Genomic DNA, 16,571 nt, shown 5'->3' with positions numbered 1-16,571 from the left:
GCTCCAGACCATGCGCTCCACGGGGTTACCACAAAGGGGCTGGCTGTCAGCTCCTCGTCAAGGGCGGAGCCTGGTAAACCCCCCGCACGCACCCAATGAGAAGCAACGTGCCGATTCCACGAGGCGGAGCTAACGAGCCGAGGGCGTGTCACTCCCCGCCGGATATACGCGGCCACGTAGCGGACGTGACGAGAGATGCGCCCCCAGCCTGAGCAGACAAGTCACCATCTCCGAGCGCTGTGACCTTCCCGCATCTCTGGACCGGACCGAGTCGATTCTGCCTCGAGCCCAGGTGCACCTGGAGCCATCGATTCTGCCTTTCCTTGCCATCAATCCCCGTGTGAGTCAGCCTTTTGTCCCGTTTATCTGTCGTCTGTTGGGAATAATATAAGAGTGTGTCTAAGTGCTTGTCTTTCTATGCTGTACCTCTTGTAGTTGTAATCTAACCTTCCGCCTTAATATAACCTCCTCCGGAGGTCTTGAGAACTGAACCCTGGGTGTCGTGTCATTTGAAACCCAGCCGTGTGTCCTTTTCCTTTATTGCCTTTATTGACCTAGCGTAGCGCGATTAGTCAACGTTCGAGTATAATCGGGTAACTTGTGCAGACGTGGTCATACCAAAACCGCTCGGTAAATAACATCTAAGCCACGTCTGTAACAATTGGTGTCGAGGAGTGGAATTCGAACCCGGGACTAAATTTATTAGGCCCAAATTTGTAACAAGTAGAATCGATTCGGAGCGCGTTTCCCGCGCGAAATTATAACGGCCGAAATTTGTTTTGTTGTATAAAAACCCGAATTTTGAAAGTCGCGCTATGGCGGATCAAGACAGCTGGGGTCCGGTAGGGGAGAGTGAGGCAGGGTCGGTCCAGGACCAAATTGAGGGACATGAGGGACAGGAGGAGAGCGAAGCAGCGAGGGTAGCAGACGCACAAAATAGCGTCGTTGTGCCCGACATTGCGGGAGCGCAAAATGGCGCCTCGCTGATCACCGCGCCCGCGACCGTGGCAGCGCCCCCGGTGGATTGGAACTTGTTTTTCATACAAATGAAGGCCCTTATGGCCCAGAATAGCGAAGAAATGGAAAGCAGAATGATGGGGGTAATGGGGAACCGAATGGATGCTCAGAGTGAGCGATTGGAGGGCCAATTAGGGGTAATGGGAAACGAAATGGGGGTAATGAGGGACGAAGCGAGGGGTACTGGTGAGAAGGTAGACAAAAATTTTGAGGGGTTAGACAATGGGATAAAAGAGGTGAGAAATGGGTTAATGGGGGTAGAAAACAGAATGGCCGCTCAAGAGAATCAAATGGAAGGGATGCAAAAGGGGTTAGAGGGGGTAGAAAATAGAATGGCTGCCCAGGAGAATCAGATAGAGGGAGTGAAAACTGGGTTAGAGGGGTTAGAAAACAGAATGGAAGGCAAATTGAGGGACATGAGGGACCAAGCGGAAAGGGAAGTTAACCAAATGGGGCAGCAGATAGAGGGGGTCAGAATGGGGGTAGAAACCAAACTGGATGCTCACAGGGAGGAAATGGAGCAGATGAGGGTGGCATCTGGGCAGGAGATGCAAGTGATGGGAGAGGAGATCAGAAGAGGAGTGAGTGAGGAGGTCGGAGGAGTGCGCGAGGATGTGAGGCACTGTAAGGAGCACATGGAGAAGGAGGTGAGAAAGGGGACTGTAAAATTACAAGGGGGCATAGAGGACCTGACGCAGGAGGTGGAGCAGCTAACAGAGGGACAAAAAGAACTAACGGACCAGGTAAAGAAGAACACAGCGGTAATAGGAGGGTTAAAAGCGACACAAAATGACCTAAAAAACGACTTGGTAGCGACGAAGAGGGAATGTCAGATGGTACGTGAGGGACTGACAACGAGGTTGGACGAGGTGATAGAGGTAATGGAGACGAAGGACCGGCAGGTGAGGACGCACATGGAAACGGTCAAGGTAGCCTTGGAGGACGAGCTGGAGGAGACGTACCGGGGAATAAAAGAGGTGAAGCACAAATTAGAAGAAGTGGAAGAAGGGATGAGCGAAATTAAGAAGCGACGGAGAGGGGATAAGAAAGAAATAAAAGAGGAAGTAAAAGAATTGGTCCAAAGTCTGTGTTTGGATCGTGATGATGTGCCCATTAACCGGATGAGGGATTCGCAGGTGATGGAGGAGAAGCGAAGAGGAAGAAGACCCGGTGTAAGTGGTGACCAATATGGTCGTGCGTATGATGCGCCAGGGGATTTAAGAAGCTTGGGGGTCGAGATGGACCCGGGTGTTCGTGAGAGGCCGTTGGTGAAGTGTGCGACAGGTCTGGTGTGCGAAAAAGGAGGTGTGCGAGAAAGTCCGACTCTGGGGTGTGTGAGGAAAAAGTGTGTGCCAAGGAGTGAGGGTGCTGGCGAGAGTGAGTCGGTCGTAGCGTGTGTGCGAGGGAGCACATGGAAGCGCGGTGTGGTGAGTGTTACAGAGGGTGTGACGGGAGAGTGTGTGCAGGAGTGTGCGCGAGAAAGGTGTGTGACGGACAGGTGCATGGGGAAAGAGTGCGCTGTCAAAGGCAAGGAAGAATGCACGCCTGTGGTGAGTGTTGCAGAGGGTGTGACGGGAGAGTGTGCGCAAGAGTGTGCGCGAGAAAGGTGTGTGACGGACAGGTGCATGAGGGAAGAGTGCGCTGTCAGAAGTAAGGAAGAGTGTCCACCTGTGGTGAGTGTTACAGAGGGTGTGACGGGAGAGTGTGCGCGAGAAAGGTGTGTGACGGACAGGTGCATGGGGAAAGAGTGCGCTGTCAAGAGTAAGGGTGAGTGCGCTGTCAGGAATGGAGGTGAAAGTAGTGAGAGTGACATGGAGCGTGAGTTAGTTGTGACAGGTGAGCGAGGATGGACACCTGGGATGGAAGGATGCACACCTGGAATGGTAGAGCGTGAGTGGGAATGCACGCTGGAGTTGGTGGTGAGGCACGTGGTTGGGTGTGCGAATGAGAGCACACCTGTGATTGTCACAGAGGAGGTGACCGAGGAGGGGGTGCGAAGCGGTGTATTGGTGAGGTGTGCGAGCAACGAATGTGTGCCAAAGTGTTCGGTGGTCAGGTGTGTGACCAAGGCTGTGAGTGGAATGGGTGTACCTGGGTGTGTAAGGAAAGGTACGAGGAGCATGGGCACGGCTGGATGTGTGAGCAAAGAACGGGCTGCGGGGTGTAAGCGTCCAGGTGAAGCATCGACGTTAGACGGGGTAGAGTTTAGAACGACTTATAGCCGAATCGGGCCCTCGGTGCGTGCTGGGCCTCGCTTTGAACGGCCGCGTCCGTGCTCCACTAGGCGGAGCGGGCAGCCCGATAGGAAGGGTCGTTATGGCGACCACGTTTTGTTGAGACGTGCCGGCAGGTCGAGATCGGGACATTGGATGGCTCCACGCCGAGGTGATGCGTGGGATCTCGGCCCGGGTAAGCCCCCGTCCCTGCACCGAGTGCCGGACGTGTCCAGCCGCTGGCACAAAACAACCAGCATTCATTGTTTGGCTTTACGAAGCCGGGCTTTGGACAGGAATTGGCGCACCGAGAGGTATTAGTGAGTAGACGGGTGATGAGGTTAGTGTTTTGGACCCAAAATTAGAGAAAAACAAAATTTGATGATTGGCAAGGGATTGGCAGTAGTGATTGGCAGATGATGAGTAGGATTGGCAAATTTTTGATTTGTTGAAATTTGATGTGCAAAATTGGTAGTGAGAGACCCCCGATGTGGTGGGATGGCAAATCCACCATCCTTCCCATGGGGGGGCAAAGGAGCAATAGTTTATGGGGTGTATGGCAGTGAAAACTAGCCCGGGTGGGTTAGGTTATATTGATAGGGCCCTAGAAGATGACAGTAGGTAACGTTAAGTTTAGTTAGTGACTGATACCTGTAGTGGGGACGCAGGTAGTTTAGTGTGGATTATAATGACGTGGGAGCGCAATAGTTTAAAGGGACGACTGGGAAGCGCAAGTTTCAGAGGGGAGTAGTTGGCTGAGATGATGCCGTGGGTGTGAGGATTGAACAGGTGAGAATGGAACAGGTGTGATTGCACAGGTGTGCGACTGAACAGGTGTGTGGAGCAGTGTATGAGTAGTGAGTGTGTGGATCAGCGCGAATGCGCTTGGGGAGAGAAGGGTGCAGGTGGCACCAGGTGTGAGAGCACAGGTGTGCAAGTGCAGGTGTGTGGAGAGAGTTGGAGTAAGTGGTACGGAGTGGTGTGCATGGTGCGACGGTGTGGATGGGGGAAGAGTGGACCCCTTTCACGGATACCCGGGGCGGGTAGTGTAAGTGTTAGGTAGAGGGTACAGGTAAATTGTGGTTGGATATTGGCATCTGTGGTGCGGTTGCAGAATGGTGTTGTGGATGGGTGCATTAGTGTTGTGGAAATGGCTGGGCGTGTAGCCTGTTAGTGTGTGTAGTTGGTTGGGCACTCCACCACTGTGAGGATGTCGGCCAGGTGAGGCCGCAGGTGGGCTCTGGGAGCCGGTAGTTGTGAGTGGGTGCCTGAGGATCCCGGGTGTGGATCGGGTAGCCCAGTGCCAGAGAGGGCACCGAGTGGGGAGAGAGCCTGAGGGCCTTCCCCAGGTAGTTAGGTTAGGGTGAGGAGCAGGTAAGCTCGGAGGCAACTGCAGTGGTGGAGGTGTGCAGGTGGGTAGACCCGCTGGGAGAGGTACACGCCGCGGCCCAGAAATTGTGCGAGGGCACCGGGAGATGAATCGGGGGAGTGAGACCCCAAATTGAAAAGCACCACAGTTGGCCAATTGGAATTGGTTTTTAGAACCCATAGTGTAAGAGGGCCAATGGTTTGGCCGGAGAAAGACCCCGGGTAGTGTAAAGTTGTTAAAGTCATTTAGGAAATAGTTAGGATTGATGAACCTGTCGCACCATACGCAGCCACTTACCTGTGGTGATGATGATGACTCCACACCTGTGTTTTCTTTGTTTTGTTGCAGGAAATGAAATTGCTGTGTGGATTGTGAGACGCATCACGACGTGGATGAGACATTGGAGTGATTCCATCTCTCCCTCCCTAGGAGGGACTGATGATGAATTGGTGATGGCAAATTATGATGTTGAGTTGGAGATGGCAAATTTTGATGAGAGTTGAAAATGGCAAATTTGATTGGTTAGGAGGGAGAGAAGACGAATTTGGTTTATGGGAGGAACGGGGAAGACAGTAGGGATGTTTGTTGATTTGTAAAGTAGATGGTTATGGGTAGTGTTGTGTTTTGTGGATACAGTAAGGGGTAAGGGAGGGGCCATGTAGGTTACCTGGTGGGGGGGGGGGGGCGTACGGTAGGAACGTACCTGTCTCACCTGGTTCCCATGTGCCCCCAGTGTGCATCATCTTATATTGCGTGCACTTTTGCGCCCTTACCACCTTACTCACTTGTCTGCTTCTTTTGTCTCCCACCTCCGAGGATCTGGTTTTGGGGCAGAGAGAGAGGAGAGAGAGGTGCTGGCTTCGCAGTTGTGGGCCTGCACTTTCGCTGCTTGCTGCTGGGATCGATACACCATATGGACCGCAATGTTTGTGGCCACCCACAATGGACCGCAGTTCTTTTGCGGCCAAGCACCACCCGTGGATGGACCTATGGGTCAACGTGGCACCTATGCCATACAGGTGAACCACTTATAGTTGGCCCCCTGACGGCCACAATAAAGAAATGGACGCGGTTGGCGCCTTTCTTTATTTTGTTTAAAAGAAGTAAGAAGGCCAAGTGCACCACATGAAGGCAAGACCAGCGGCAGAACATCGGCCGGCTGCGACACCACCGGTGATTTATAAACACTTTATTGGTGCACCGGATGGTGCTCACTGTGTGATGGGGTGGTGCTTGATGCTTGGAAGGGGTGCTCTGCACATTATTAAAGGCCGTAGGCCACAGAGCACTCGTGGGTTGGTGTATCGATGCTAGCATGCGTACTCTCTCTATGCATAACATCTGCATGTGTTCCTCCAAAAACAGGTCCTGGATCGTAGTGTAAATATCAGCGTAGTCTTGTGTAAATAATGCTCCCTACCGGCTGTATGTTTAGTTTGAGGATTCTTTCCGGATTCGGTTATCCTGTGGGTGTGTTTCTGTGAGGAGAAGGGTGCAACGTCGCAGGGGGACATATTTACTCATTTGTGAATATCTGTAAAACTGTCGCACTCAGGGTAGAGTTAATAGTAGAGGGAACTACATTGCGTGCCACACTAAAGTAGGTAAAAATTTATCGGGTCGGGACGCCCCGAGGGTAGAGAAGGGTGCAATGTTGCGAATATGGAATTTGGCCTCCATATCCGCTTGTAAATATTCCCCTATTTCCCCAATACTCCCCAACTATCCCCAATCCCCCATTCCCTAGTCCCATTGTCTGTAAACAACAATCAGTAGAGCCGACCTTCCCCTTTTTCCCCCATTAAATGTCGTGCCCAGGTCCACCGCATCTCACGTAGACAACTTTCGGACATCTTGCTAGTTATTCTTAGTCTATGTCAGTTAAGGACTCCTTTCCATTAATTCTGACTCTTCGTTGCACCAGAATGTGATTATATGGCACCAGTAGTGAGTTTAGGACCTTTCCCATACCTCCTTCCATCTTCTTCCCCAAACAACAACAACTACAACTACAACAACAACAACAATTACAACAACAACGACGCTGCGCGGGGGGAGTGTGCGTCCTCACACCGGCTCGGTTAGCCGCCATTGACAATGCGCTCCAGACCATGCGCTCCACGGGGTTACCACAAAGGGGCTGGCTGTCAGCTCCTCGTCAAGGGCGGAGCCTGGTAAACCCCCCGCACGCACCCAATGAGAAGCAACGTGCCGATTCCACGAGGCGGAGCTAACGAGCCGAGGGCGTGTCACTCCCCGCCGGATATACGCGGCCACGTAGCGGACGTGACGAGAGATGCGCCCCCAGCCTGAGCAGACAAGTCACCATCTCCGAGCGCTGTGACCTTCCCGCATCTCTGGACCGGACCGAGTCGATTCTGCCTCGAGCCCAGGTGCACCTGGAGCCATCGATTCTGCCTTTCCTTGCCATCAATCCCCGTGTGAGTCAGCCTTTTGTCCCGTTTATCTGTCGTCTGTTGGGAATAATATAAGAGTGTGTCTAAGTGCTTGTCTTTCTATGCTGTACCTCTTGTAGTTGTAATCTAACCTTCCGCCTTAATATAACCTCCTCCGGAGGTCTTGAGAACTGAACCCTGGGTGTCGTGTCATTTGAAACCCAGCCGTGTGTCCTTTTCCTTTATTGCCTTTATTGACCTAGCGTAGCGCGATTAGTCAACGTTCGAGTATAATCGGGTAACTTGTGCAGACGTGGTCATACCAAAACCGCTCGGTAAATAACATCTAAGCCACGTCTGTAACAATATATATACTCGGAAAAGCCCGTCAAAAATGACAGGTTGGAACAGTTTTTGACGGTACAGCCACATGATCATGCCAAAGTCTGAAGTCTGGGCCTCGTGTCAGGGGTGCTTATATCATCTTTATTTGTTAGACATCCTACAGACGTAAATGAACACTCGTTTTACTCTGCGCGCCTTGCACATCATGTGCAGAAAATTTCACCTCCCTGTGCCTTGTATTTATTGTGATTAAACAAAATCCCGCTTCTGTACACACCTTGCGGCTCAATTTGCAAGCCACTGTCTACAATTCCAATGTAAGAGGCATAATTACTCTTATTTTGGGTCTTCGGAGTCCTTGGGGTTTTTTTGTGTCCTTGGGGTCATTTGGGTCCTTGGGGTCTTCAGTGTCTTTTGTGGCTTTTGGGTCTTCTGGTTCATCGGTGTCTTTTGGGTCATTTGAGTCGTTTGGCTCCTCCAGGTCTTTTGAGTCATTTGAGTATTTTGGATCCTCGATCTAGATATTTGGGGAATGTAAGGGTCTTCAGGGTATTTTGTGTCTTCGGGGTAATTTGGGGTCCACTGGGTCCTCAGGGTCTTTAACGGGCTCCAGGGTCTTTTCGGTCTTTTGGATTGTTTGGGTCTTTGGGGTCTTTCAGGGTCTACGGGGTATTTTGGGATCTTTTTGGTCTTCTGGATCTTTCTGATATTTTCGGTCGTGGGGTCTTTGAGGTCTTTTTTCGGTCTTCGGGGTATTTATAGGTCTTTGGGGTATTTTGGGTCTTTGGAGTATTTTGGGTCTTCGTAGTTGTTTGGGTCTTTAACAGCCTTCAGAGTCTTTTGGATCTTTGTGGTATTTTGGGTCTTTAAGGGTCTTGGGGTATTTTGGGTATTTCAGGTCTTTATGGGTATTTGGGGAATTTGGTCTTCAGGGTCTTTTGGGTTTTTGTGGTCTTTTGGATCTTTAAGGGTCTTGGTGTCTTTGGGGTATTTTGGGTTTTCATGGACTTGTCGGTCTTTTAAGTCCTCTGGGTCATTTGTGTCTTCAGGATCTTTAAGAGTCTTTGGGGTATTTTGGGACTTCAGGGTATTTAAGGGTCCTTGTGGTATTATGGGTCTTTGGGGTATTTTGGGTCTTTTGGGTGTTTAACAGTCTTCGGGGTCATTTTGGGTCTTCGGGGTATTTAAGGGTCTTCGGGGCATTTTGGGCCTTCGGGGTGTTTATGGGTTTTCGAGGTATTTAAGGGTCTTCGGGATCTTTAGAATCTTTGTGGTCCTTTGGGTCTTTACGAATATTGGGGCCTTTTGGGTTTTTTTTGGGTCTTTGGAGTATTTTGGGTCTTTTGAGTCTTTAACAGTCTTCAGTGTCTTCAGGCTATTTTGGGTGTTTGGGGCCCATTGGGTCTTCAGGGTATTTTGTGTCTTGGGGGTATTTTGGGTTTTTGGAGTCCTTGGGGTCTTCTGGGTGCTTGGGGTATTTTTGGGTCCTCTGGGTCATTTGGGTGTTTTGGGTCTTCAGGGTCTTCTGGGTGTTTGGGGTCCATTGGGTCTTTGGGGTCCATTGGGTCTTTGGGGTCCATTTGGTCTTCAGGGTCTTTTCAGTCTTTTGGGTCTATGGGGTCCTCGGGGTATTTTGGGTCTTCATGGTCTTTTGGGTCTTTACCAGTCTTCATGGTGTTTTGGGTCTTAGGGGTATTTTGGGTGTTTGGGGTATTTTGGGTCTTCAGAGTCCTTGGGGTCTTCTGGGTCCTTGGGGTCTTCATGGTCTTTTGTGTCTTTAACTGTGTTCAGGGTATTTTGGGTGTTTGGGGTCCATTGGGTCTTCAGGGTCCTTTTGGGTCCTCAGAGTCTTTTAACTGGTTGACACACAGTCGTGTTCAAAGATTGCACCTTAAACCCCCCCCCCCCCTCCCCCCACTCAAATCCCTCCTAAAGCACGACGCAAAGCCTTTAAAACCTAGCCTTATGAAGGGGGACAGACACACAAACACAAACACACACACACACACATATTGTGTATGTATATATATATATATATATATATATATATATATATATATATATATATATATATATATATATATATATATATATATATATATATATATTGTTGCGGATATGGATTTGGCCTCCATATCCGCTTGTAAATATTCCCCTATTTCCCCAATACTCCCCAACTATCCCCAATCCCCCATTCCCTAGTCCCATTGTCTGTAAACAACACTCTGTAGAACCGACCTTCCCCTTTTTCCCCCATTAAATGTCGTGCCCAGGTCCACCGCATCTCACGTAGACAACTTTCGGACATCTTGCTAGTTATTCTTAGTCTATGTCAGTTAAGGACTCGTTTCCATTAATTCTGACTCTTCGTTGCACCAGAATGTGATTGTATGGCACCAGTAGTGAGTTTAGGACCTCCCCATACCTCCTCCCATCTTCCTCATGAAACAACAACAACAACAACTACAACAACAGCGCGCGGGGAGTGTGCGTCCTCACTCCGGCTCGGTTAGCCGCCATTGCCCATGTGCTCCAAGTTACCTCCAGGTTACGGGGTTACCACGAAGGGGCTGGCTGTCAGCTCCTCGTCAAGGGCGGAGCCCGGTAACCCCCCCGCACCCAATAAGAAGCGGCGGGCCGATTCCATCTGGGGCGGAGCTAACGAGCCGAGGGCGTGTCACTCCCCGCTGGATATACGCAGCCACTTACCGGACGTGACGAGAGATGCGCCCCCAGCTTGAAGAAGAACCAGTCGCCACCTCCGAGCGCTGAGAGACCTCCCTGCATCTTTCGGACCGTGTGGATTCTGCCCCTGAGCCAAGGTGCACCTTGAGCCTCGACTACCTGCCCTTCCTTGCCATCAATCCCGGTGTGAGTCAGTCTTGTCCCGTTTATCTGTCGTCTGTCGGGGCTACTATAAGACCGTATTTAAGTGCCTACCTTCCTATGCTGTCTCTCTCGTCCTTGTAATCTAACGTTCCGAAATATTATAACCTCCTCCGGAGGTCTTGAGAACTGTACCCCTGGTGTCGTGTCATTTTAACTCAGCCGTTGTGTCCTTTCCTCAATTGATTTAGCGTAGCGCGACTCGGCCAACGTTCGAGTATAATCGGGTAAACTGTGCAGACGCGGTCATACCAAACCGCTCGGTAAACCAACATCCACAACCGCGTCTGTAACATTTGGTGTCGAGGAGTTGGATTCGGACCTGGGACTAAATTCAGTTAGGCCCAAATTTTGGAACACCAATTGTACCATTAGGGTAACATTTTGTGGCGGGAAGTGGAATTCGATCCGGAGCGCGTTTCACGCGCTCGAAATTATAATGGCGAAATTTGATTTTGTTTTACGAAAATAAAAACCCGAATTTTGAAAGTCGCGCTATGGCAGACCAAGACGGCTGGGTTCCGGTAGAGGAGAGTGAGGCAGGGTCGATCCAGGACCAAATTGAGGGACATGAGGAGAGCGAAGCAGTGAGGGTAGCAGACGCACGAAATGGCGCCTCGCACATGGCCACGGCGCCCACGCCCGCGACCGTAGTAGCGCCGCTGGTAGATTTGAATCTTTTTTAAATACAAATGAAGGCCCTTATGGCCCAGAATAGTGAGCAAATGAGGGCTAATAGTGAGCGATTGGGTGAGCGATTGGAGGGCCAAATGGGGGCAATGAGGGACGAAGCGAGGGCTCGGAGTGAGCAATTGGGGGTAATGGGAAACCAATTGGGGGTAATGGGAAACCAATTGGGGGTAATGAGGGACGAAGCGAGGGGTACCGGTGAGGGGTTAGACAATAATTTTAAGGGATTAGACAAGAAATTTGGGAAGTTAGACGACAAATTTGAGGGGTTAGACAACGGGATAAAAGAGGTGAAAAAAGAGTTAATGGGGGTAGAAAATAGAATGGCTGCCCAGGAGAATCAGATAGAGGGAGTGAAAAATGGGTTAGAGGGGTTAGAAAACAGGATGGAAGGCAAATTGAGGGACATGAGGGACCAAGCGGAAAGGGAAGTTAACCAAATGGGGCAGCAGATAGAGGGGGTCAGAATGGGGGTAGAAACCAAACTGGATGCTCACAGGGAGGAAATGGAGCAGATGAGGGTGGCATCTGGGCAGGAGATGCAAGTGATGGGAGAGGAGATCAGAAGAGGAGTGAGTGAGGAGGTCGGAGGAGTGCGCGAGGAGGTGAGGCACTGTAAGGAGCACATGGAGCAGGAGGTGAGAAAGGGGACTGTAAAGTTACAAGGGGGCATAGAGGACCTGACGCAGGAGGTGGAACAGCTGACGGAGGGACAAAAAGGACTAACGGAGCAGGTTCAAAGGAACACTGCGGTATTAGGAGGGTTAAAGGCGACACAGAAAGAACTAAAAGATGACTTGATAGCGACGAAGAGGGAATGTCAGATGGTACGTGAGGGACTGACAACGAGGTTGGACGAGGTGATAGAGGTAATGGAGACGAAGGACCGGCAGGTGAGGACGCACATGGAAACGGTCAAGGTAGCCTTGGAGGACGAGCTTGAGGAGACGTACCGGGGAATAAAGGAGGTGAAGCAGAAATTAGAAGAAGTGGAAGAAGGGGTGAGCGAAATTAAGAAGCGACGGAGAGGGGATAAGAAAGAGATAAAAGAGGAGATAAAAGAATTGGTCCAAAGTCTGTGTTTGGATCGTGATGATGTGCTCATTAACCGGATGAGGGATTCGCAGGTGATGGAGGAGAAGCGAAGAGGAAGAGGACCCGGTGTAAGTGGTGACCAATATGGTCGTGCGTATGGTGCGCCAGGGGATTTAAGAAGCTTGGGGGTCGAGATGGACCCGGGTGTTCGTGAGAGGCCGTTGGTGAAGTGTGCGACAGGTCTGGTGTGCGAAAAAGGAGGTGTGCGAGAAAGTCGGACTCTGGGGTGTGTGAGGAAAAAGTGCGTGCCAAGGAGTGAAGGTGCTGGCGAGAGTGAGTCGGTCGTAGCGCGTGTGCGAGGGAGCACATGGAAGCGCGGTGTGGTGAGTGTTACAGAGGGTGTGACGGGAGAGTGTGCGCAAGAGTGTGCGCGAGAAAGGTGTGTGACGGACAGGTCCATGGGGAAAGAGTGCGCTGTCAAAGGCAAGGAAGAATGCACACCTGTGGTGAGTGTTACAGAGGGTGTGACGGGAGAGTGTGCGCAAGGGTGTGCGCGAGAGAGGTGTGTAACGGACGGGTGCATGAGGAAAGAGTGCGCTGTCAAGAGTAAGGGTGAGTGCGCTGTCAAGAATGGAGGTGAGAGTAGTGAGAGTGACAAGGAGCGTGAGTTGGTTGTGACAGGTGAGAAAGGATGCACACCTGGAATGGTAGAGCGTGAGTGGGAATGCACGCTGGAATTGGTAGTGAGGCACGTGGTTGGGTGTGTGAATGAGAGCACACCTGTGATTGTCACAGAGGAGGTGACCGAGGAGGGGGCGCGAAGAGGTGTGTTGGTGAGGTGTGCGACCAACGAATGTGTGCCAAAGTGTTCGGTGGTCAGGTGTGTGACCAAGGCTGTGAGTGGAATGAGGGTACCTGGGTGTGCAAGGAAAGGTACGAGGAGCATGGGCACGGCTGGATGTGTGAGCAAGGAACGGGCTGCGGGGTGTAAGCATGCAGGTGAAGCATCGACGTTAAACGGGTTAGAGGTTAGAGCGACTTTTAGCCGAATCGGGCCCTCGGTGCGTGCTGGGCCTCGCTTTGAACGGCTGCGTCTGTGCTCCACTAGGCGGAGCGGGCGGCTGGATAGGAAGGGTCGTCATGGCGACCACTTTTTGGTGAGACGTGCCGGCAGGTCGAGAGCGGGACATTGGATGGCTCCGTGCCGAGATGGTGCGTGGGATCTCGGCACGGGTAAGCCCCCGTCCCTGCACCGAATGCCGGACGCATCCAGCCGCTGGCACGGAACAACCCGCATTCATGGCTTGGCTGTACGAAGCCGAGCTTTAGAAGTAAATTGGCGCACCGAGAGGCATTAGTGAGTAGACTGTGTGATGAGGTTAGTGTTTTGGCCCCAAAATTAGAGAAAAAAACAAAATTTGATGATTGGCAGATGATGGGCAGTGATTGGCCAAATTTTTGATTTGTTGAAATTTGATGTGCAAAATTGGTAGTGAGCGATGGGCCCGGTGGGTAAGGGTGGCATCCCTGCCACCCTTCCAATGTGGGGCAAATGCGCAATAGCTTATGGGGTGTATGGCAGTGAAAACTAGCCCGGGTGGGTTAGGTTATATTGTGTGTAGGGATCTAGCGAAGATGACATTAGGTGACGATAAGGTTAGGTAGTGACTGATACCTGTAGTGGGGACGCAGGTAGTTTAGTGTGGATGATAATGACGAGGGAGCGCAATAGTTTAAAGGGACGACTGGGAAGCGCAAGTTTCAGAGGGGAGTAGTTAGATGAGATGATGCTGTGTGAGAGCTGGACAGGTGTGTGGAGCAGTGTGGAGCAGTGTATGAGTAGTGAGTGTTGTGGATCAGCGCGAATGCGCTTGGGGAGAGAAGGGTGCAGGCGGCACCAAGAGTGAGAGCACAGGTGTGCCAGTACAGGTGTGTGGAGTACATGGAGTAAGTGGTACGGAGTGGTGTGCATGGTGCGAAGGTGTGGATGGGGGAAGAGTGGACCCCCTTTCACGAGTACCCGGGGCGGGTAGTGTAAGTGTTAGGTAGAGGGTATAGGTAAATTGTGGTTGGATATTGGCATTTGTGGTGCGGTTGCAGAATGGTATTGTGGATGGGTGCATTAGTGTTGTGGAAATGGCTGGGCGTGTAGCCTGTTAGTGTGTGTAGTTGGTTGGGCACTCCACCACTGTGAGGATGTCGGCCAGGTGAGGCCGCAGGTGGGCTCTGGGAGCCGGTAGAGTTGTGGATGGGGCCTGAGGATCCGGAGGACGGACCCGGGTAGCCCAGTGCCAGAGAGGACACCGAGTGGGGAGAGCGCCAGAGGGCCTTCCCCAGGTAGATAGGTTAGGGTAAGGAGCAGGTAAGCTCGGAGGCAACTGCAGTGGTGGAGGTGTGCAGGTGGGTAGACCCGCTGGGAGAGGTACACGCCACAGCCCAGAAATTGTGCGAGGGCACCGGGAGATGAATCGGGGGAGTGAGACCCCAAATTGAAAAGCACCACAGTTTGGTCAATGGGAATTGGTTTTTAGAACCCATAGTGTAAGAGGGCCAATGGATTGGCAGGGAAAAACCCCGGGTAATGTAAAGTTGTTAAAGTCATTTAGGAAATAGTTAGGATTGATGAACCTGTCGCACCATACGCAGCCACTTACCTGTGGTGATGATGACTCCACACCTGTGTTTTCTTTGTTTGTGTTGCAGGAAGGAGAATTGCTGTTGGATTTGTGAGACGCATCACGACGTGGATGAGACATTGGGGTGATTCCATCTCTCCCTCCTTAGGAGGGACTGATGATGAATTGGTGATGGCAAATTATGATGTTGAGTTGGAGATGGCAAATTTTGATGAGAGTTGAAAATAGCAAATTTGATTGGTTAGGAGGGAGAGAAGACGAATTTGGTATATGGGAGGAACGGGGAAGACAGTAGGGACGTTTGTTGATTTGTAAAGTAGATGTTTATGGGTAGTGTTGTGTTTTGTGGATACAGTAAGGGGTAAGGGAGGGGCCATGTAGGTTACCTGGTGGGGGGGGAGGGGGCGTACGGTAGGAATGTACCTGTCTCACCTGGTTCCCATGTGCCCCCAGTGTGCATTACCTTACATTGCGTGCACTTTTGCGCCCTTACCACCTTACTCACTTGTTTTCTTTTGTCTCCCACCTCCGAGGATCTGGCTTTGGGGCAGAGAGAGAGGAGAGAGAGGTGCTGGCTCCGCAGTTGTGGGCCTGCACTTTCGCTGCTTGCTGCCGGGATCGATACACCATATGGACCGCAATGGTTGTGGCCACCCACCATGGACCGCAGTTCTTTTGCGGGCAAGCACCACCCATGGATGGACCTATGGGTCAACATGGCACCTATGCCATACAGGTGAACCACTAATAGTTGGCCCCCTGACGGCCACAATAAAGAAATGCACGCGGTTGGCGCCTTTCTTTATTTTTGAAGGAAGCAAGAAGGCCAAGTGCACCACATGAAGGCAAGACCAGCGGCAGAACATCGGCCGGCTGCGACACCACACCATGATTATTAAACATTTTATTGGTGCACCGGATGGTGCTGACTGTGTGATGGGGTGGTGCTTTTGGTGCTTGGAGGGGGTGCTCTGCACATTATTAAAGGCCGTAAGGCCACAGAGCACTCGTGGGTTGGTGTATCGATGCTGGCATGCGTGCTCTCTCTATGCATAACATCTGCATGTGATCCTCCAAAAACAGGTCCTGGATCGTAGTGTAAATATCAGCGTAGTCTTGTAAATAATGCTCCCTACCGGCTGTATGTTTAGTTTGCGAATTCTTTCCGCGATTCGGTTATCCTGTGGGTGTGTTTCTGTGAGGAGAAGGGTGCAACGTCGCAGGGGGACATATTTACTCATTTGTGAACATCTGTAAAACTGTCGCACTCAGGGTAGAGTTAATAGTAGAGGGAACTACATCTGAGTGCCACACTAAAATAGGTAAAAATTTATCGGGTCGGGACGCCCCGAGGGTAGAGAAGGGTGCAATGTTGCGGATATGGGATTTGGCCTCCATATCCGCTTGTAAATATTCCCCTATTTCCCCAATACTCCCCAACTATCCCCAATCCCCCATTCCCTAGTCCCATTGTCTGTAAACAACACTCTGTAGAACCGACCTTCCCCTTTTTCCCCCATTAAATGTCGTGCCCAGGTCCACCGCATCTCACGTAGACAACTTTCGGACATCTTGCTAGTTATTCTTAGTCTATGTCAGTTAAGGACTCGTTTCCATTAATTCTGACTCTTCGTTGCACCAGAATGTGATTGTATGGCACCAGTAGTGAGTTTAGGACCTCCCCATACCTCCTCCCATCTTCCTCATGAAACAACAACAACAACAACTACAACAACAGCGCGCGGGGAGTGTGCGTCCTCACTCCGGCTCGGTTAGCCGCCATTGCCCATGTGCTCCAAGTTACCTCCAGGTTACGGGGTTACCACGAAGGGGCTGGCTGTCAGCTCCTCGTCAAGGGCGGAGCCCGGTAACCCCCCCGCACCCAATAAGAAGCGGCGGGCCGATTCCATCTGGGGCGGAGCTAACGAGCCGAGGGCGTGTCACTCCCCGCTGGATATACGCAGCCACTTACCGGACGTGACGA

The 16,571-nt window shown here is 51.3% G+C and overlaps 1 protein-coding gene across 4 annotated transcripts in view; it reads left to right on the top strand.

Annotated features, from left to right (window-relative positions):
• The window catches only part of LOC137412163 (protein HEG homolog 1), a 165,482-nt gene that overhangs the window by 26,887 nt on the left and 122,024 nt on the right, over window positions 1-16,571 (top strand). The window lies entirely within an intron of this gene.

This window comes from Myxine glutinosa, chromosome 7 (assembly GCF_964187855.1).
Source record: "Myxine glutinosa chromosome 7, kmMyxGlut1.1, whole genome shotgun sequence".
NCBI classification, from domain to species: Eukaryota; Metazoa; Chordata; class Myxini; order Myxiniformes; family Myxinidae; genus Myxine; species Myxine glutinosa.
The sequence above is the reverse complement of the archived record's forward strand: the minus strand, read 5'-3'. Positions and strand labels throughout refer to the sequence as shown.